The 6,068-nt window shown below is 32.6% G+C and overlaps 1 long non-coding RNA gene across 1 annotated transcript; it reads right to left on the reverse strand.

The window, feature by feature from the left end:
* Window positions 1-4,129: 4,129 nt before the first annotated feature.
* Window positions 4,130-5,489, reverse strand: LOC115422604 (uncharacterized). The gene is made up of 2 exons (XR_003935860.1): window positions 5,173-5,489; window positions 4,130-4,650 (listed from the first exon to the last, which is right to left on the reverse strand). It is a non-coding gene; the product is annotated as an uncharacterized LOC115422604 (long non-coding RNA).
* Window positions 5,490-6,068: the final 579 nt, after the last annotated feature.

Here is a 6,068-nt window from a genome sequence, read left to right on the forward strand (position 1 = left end):
GAGGGAGGGAGGGATAGAGGAGGAATAGAAGGGAACAGGAAAGGAAGGAGGAAAGAGATGAGGAAGGAGGAGGAGGAGGAAGAGGAGGAGTCAGAAGAAGGAGAAAAGATGAAGAACAGAGGAGAGCGTTCATCCATTCACAGATTTTGTTCACATATAGAACATACACCTGTATTTGCTCATTCATTTGTTTACATTCTATTCATTTATCGTTCTGTTCATTGATTCTTTTATCATCTTTCTATTACTTAGTGTTTATATTTGCTCATTCATGTGTTCATACATTTATTCAGGGGTTTCATCCATTCACCTGTTCATTCATTAATTTGTCCCTAAAATGTGTTTGTTCATCAGCTTGTCTATCACTGTTCTGTATTCATTCATCTATTCATAGATAGTTTACTGCATTCATTCATTTATTCATTTTGCTTTATAACTGACTCATTCATATCATTTGTTCATAGGTTTTTCTTCAGCGATTCATCCATTGACTACTTTTCAACCACTCCATCCATCACTCACTCTTTTATCTCGAGAATTTGTCTGTTCATTAATTAATTCATTCATTCATTTTGCTCTATAACTGACCCATTCACTTCATTTGTTCATAGGTTTTTGTTCAGCAATTCATCTACTTCATTCATTCACTTTTCTACCAATCCATCACTCATTCATTTGTCCATAGAATTTGTCTGTTCATTCATTCATTCATTCATTCAGTCATTCAGTTTGCTTTATAACTGACTCATTCATATCATTTGTTCATAGGTTTTTATTCAGTGATTCATCCACTCATTACTTTTCAACCACTCCATCACTCACTCTTTTATCTAGAGAATTTGTCTGTTTATTAATTTGTTCATTCATTGCATTCATTCATTCATTCATCTTATTCTTAACTGACTCATTCACATAATTTGTTCATAGTTTTTTGTTCAGTGATTCATCCATTCATTACTTTTCTACCAATCCATCCAATCACTCACTCATTTATCCAGAGAATTTGTTTGTTCATCAGTTCATCCATCACTGTTCTGTTCATGGATAGTTCTATTCATTCATTCATTTATTAATTTTGTTCTGTTACTGGCTCATTCACTCATTTATATCATTTGTTCATAGGATTTTGTTCAGTGATTCATCCATTCATCACTTTTCTACTAATCCATCCAGTCATTCACTTATTTGTTCATAGAATTCATTCATTCACTCTCTTCATAAATATTCATTTATTCATGTTATTGAATATTATTTATTCGTATTATTCATTTATACACTGTGTTCTGCAATTTGCGCTTTCACTCATTTGTCACATTTTTGTTCAATGATTCATCCATTCATCGCTTTCCAACTAATCCATCCAATCACTCATTCATTTGTCCATAGAATTTATTCGCTCTTTAGTTTTCCCATCAATGGAAATTATTTCATTCATTCATAGATTTCCTTTATGTACTCATTTGTTCATTCACTAATTTGTTCTCTTATTTTTCTCATCCATTTTGTTGTTCATTATATTCTTTAATTTCTACATAGATAAATTCATTCACTCATTCATTTGCTTATTCATAGATTTAATTAATTCATAACTTCATTAGTTGCATATTTAGATCATTCATTCGGTCATTCGTAGATTGATTCATTTACTCATTTACTTGTTAGATTTTGGTCATTCTTTCATCAATTTATCACTTCTCTGTTAATTCTTGAAACCATCTATCTATGGAATTCATTCCTTAATTCATCCATTCATTTTTCACTACTGTTCATTCATTCATTTACTTGCACATTTATCAATTTGTTCAGATTCATTCATCTTTTAATCACTTTTTTTTATTAATTTATTCACTGTTTATTTATAGATTTATCTTATTCCCTCATTCATTCATTTTATTTATTCATTCATCACTTTACTGTGATTTGATCATCATATTCAGTTCATTCACACGTTCATTCACTCATTCACCCCTTCATTCCGTCATAAACACACACTGAGACCGAATCAGACGACTTTGTTGTTTATTGAAACTTTCCACTGAATAAACACAGCAGGGAGGGGGAGGGGGGTGTCTCCATAGCAACAATTCACACACGCACATCATCATCGTCATTGTCATCATATCACTGTCAACACCGTCGCCATGGTTACTGATGCTGAGTAGGATATTCTTACACAGGAAGTTACATCACAGAGCCGGAGGCGAGTCACAAGAAGAACGACGAGAAGAACGAGAAGGAAGATTTAAAAATAAAAAAAAAGAGGAAGGAAACGTTTGGCGATAGATCGGATCAGTCGAACAATACTCTGCTCTGATTGGTCGATTCAGCTGTAACTTCAGATGATAGCTAGTGCCTATGTTTGTTAAAGTGTAATACCAGTAACAGCCACTAGATGCCGCTCCAAAAAGCTCCCATAGACTTACACTGAACTTCTTTTCATCATCTTTTTGTCCAATTTTAGGTCAGTTAATGGTTTTGCAGGAGTCACTCTGGCGTCGTTTGTTTTATTTAATAAAAAAGTTCCGGTCCATATTTAAATTACTCCTCCACTGATTACAATTTGATCGCTTTAATATCTGCTGGATCTGACTTTTAGAGCTTCTGTTTATTGAATAAAACATTTTTTCGCACAGTTAACTCAACTATAGTTAAGAAAATCCACTATGAAGACTATCAAATGATTTTATTATGGAAATGATTGATCGAGTTTATCAGTTTACTGTGTTAGTATAAGGAATGTATGATTTGTTTAAAAAAAAACAAATATTGTGAGCAATTTTATGATTAAAAATCCATTTCTCTTGGTTATCCAGAAAAATATAGATCACTCAGTATTTTTTTTTCTTCAACTCAAACATAAACTAGCATAAAAAAGTGTCTTTCCTTGCTCCATAAATAGGGGTGTAAGAAAATATTAGTTCAGCAATATATCGCGATTTTTCATTTCACAATACTGTATCGATATTAAAAAGTACTGTATCGATATTTTTAGGTATTTATTCAAATGCAGAGATTGTGGAGGTTCTTTTTTGTTTACATTTTATTTATTATTATTTACTTACTACTTATTTACTTTTTAAAAATAATGTTAGTTCCTTTGTTTGGATTGCACAAAAATAATGTTATGACGTTAGTTATGAACTTTTAGAATATGAACATTTGAACAGGATCTTAAACTGTAATGTCTGTAAAACATAATTAAAGTTTTAACACAGAAAAATGTTGTGATATAGCATTAGATCCTGTTCTGATCAAATAAAAATGTGTTTAGTATTTGTGCGTATTTCTGATATAATTGTATTCATCAAGGAAATAATCATTAAAAAAAATAAACAAAAAAATTGCCTTTTTAACCGTATCATGATATATCGTATCATGATCCTAATATTGTGATTTGTATCGTATCACCAGATTCTTGCCAATACACACCCCTATCCATGAATCCACACAGGTTATATTTATTTTTCTTCCGATTTCTGCAAATAGATCATGCTAAATCCCCGTAAATTTAAATTGCTACCTTTTGTGATTGTATAATAACACAGGCTGATGTTGCCATTGTGATTAATTATGCAGCCTGAGTTAGCATTGAGCATTAGCTCACCCATCATTCCTCGTATTCCCCCTGCTCCAATATTTCGTCCAAATATGATCACTTGTTCGAAGAAGTCATCAAGAAACCATGCGGCTAAAGGCCTCCGCTGCCTATTTAAGGTTTTTTCACTTTTTTTTGCTAATAAGAAGCCCAATATAATGATTGTATTCTATTTAAACTGAGGTTAGCTACAGTTAGCATTATTAGCTGTATATACAAACACTATAGCAACATATTCAGGCTGCTTTACATGATTATTGAAATAGTGTCTGTGGAAAAAGTCCGATTTAACAGCCAATCACAGCAGAGCATCCCTCCGGCTGATCCAATCTAACACCAACAAAATGAAAAAAAAAAAAAAAAAACAAACATGGACAAAACAAGTTAAAAAGGACAAAGTAGTGAATAAGTACTAACATATGGACAGGTAATGATCACACACTCACACATACACTCAGTCTGTACAGGAGAACAGGAAGTAGAATCACACTGATCATCATTTACTGTACAACACGAGCAGAAACACGTCACCATGCGAAGGAAGATACCGACGCTAAAAACAGCTTTCACTTTCCAAAAAAACAACCGAAGAAGAAGAAGCATCTATTTGTTTTTTTTTTTTTTTTTTTTTTTACTTTTTTAATCAGACCCAGAAGAGGAAAAAAACCCTGTTGTTTATCGGCTGCGAGCTGAGGAGACGACTAACAAAATAAAAAAATAAAAAAATAAAAAAAATTAAAATAAAAAAACATAAAACAGCAACACTCTTTAGTTTCACTGACAGAAATATCCGTCTGAACGTTTTGATCGACTGTTCAGGCTGCTGGTATTTTCGCTTCTTGCGTTGAATGTTCTGGAATTTGTCGTAAATTTGTCACGTGACCAGAAGGGGCGGGAACGTCTCACTGTTTCTTTTAGGTTTGCGGAAAAAAAAAATGAAAAGAAACAATAAAATTATGCAAAACCGTTAAAAATGTCTGGTTCATGAATAGACTCTAGATACTACATTACCCATGAGCCTTAGCGGTCACTGCTACAGAGAACTACAACTATTTCTAATGCAGTAAGTTTTGTACATAACATGAGTAGAAACAACAGAATGTAAAGCTCTTAATAGATGTTTGTTGCTGCTGCAGTGCATCTTGGGAATTGTAGTCCAGCCCAGTTGTCATTTGGTTGAATTGGGTTTTGAAACTAAGCTGTAATTTTTACTCTAAGTGTAATGTTTTTTACCTGTTGGAACATACACTTCTACTTTCACTTCTGTTCTACAATATCTGCAGTAGCTAAGGTATTAACATTAAACTCCTTAACATTAAAGTTGTTGTGTTTTATGCCGAAACACTAGATATCGGAGAAAGAGTCAGAATATTGTTGAAATATTTTTACGATTTGCTCAATAAAATTACACAATAATTTTTTTTTTCTACTAAAAATGTGAGAACAAATGCGTAATTTATTAATCTTTGGGCATCTAGTTCTGTTTTCAATCTCTAAAACATTAATATTAATAAATATTAATAAGTTCCTCACATTACCCATGAGCCTTAGCGGTCAGTGCTACACAGAACTACAACTACAACTGTTTCTAATGCAGTAAGGTTTATACATAAAGTGAGCAGAAACAACAGAATGTAAAGCTCTTATTAGATGTTTGTTGCTGCTGCAGTGCATCTTGGGAATTGTAGTCCAGCACAGTTGTCATTTGGTTGAATTGGGTTTTGAAACTAAGCTGTAATTTTTACTCTAAGTGTAATGTTTTTTACCTGTTGGAACATAGACTTCTAGCTTCACTTCTGTTCTACAATATCTGCAGTAGCTGGAGTATTAACATTAAACCCCTTAACATTAAAGTCGTTGCTTTTTTATGCCGAAACTACGGTGGCCCAGAGGTGCAACAGCCCAAAAAATTATCCAATATAAGAAAAAAAGAGAACAGCCCAAAAAAATTATTCACGAAAAGAAATAAGAGAACAGCTCAAAATATTATCCACTATAAGAAACAAAAGACAACAGCCCCAAAAATTATCCACTATAAGAAAAAAAAGAACAGCCTAAAAAATTATCCACTATAAGAAAAAAAGAGGACAGCCCAAAAAATTATCCACTATAAGAAAAAAAAGAGAACAGTCCAAAAAATTATCCACTATATATTTTTAAAATAACTTTATTTTTAGCACACTGACCTCCCTTCCAGTGGGTTACTTTGTTAGCATTAGCCACATTAGCTGAAGGCCTTAAAAATTTTCAGCCTATGCTTTTATTTTTTCTGGTGGCCTTAATTTTAAAGCAAGAGACCTTTCGGGTAAACATTGCCCCCTTAATTGAAAAGGTGGATGATGTTTTGGGTTTTTTTTTTCTTATAGTGGATACTTTTTTGGGCTGTTCTCTTTTTTTCTTATAATGGCAATTTTTAGGGCTGTTCTCTTTTTTTTCTTATAGTGGAAAATTTTTTGGGCTGTTCTCTTTTTTT

This window comes from Sphaeramia orbicularis, chromosome 7, assembly GCF_902148855.1.
Source record: "Sphaeramia orbicularis chromosome 7, fSphaOr1.1, whole genome shotgun sequence".
NCBI lineage: Eukaryota > Metazoa > Chordata > Actinopteri > Kurtiformes > Apogonidae > Sphaeramia > Sphaeramia orbicularis.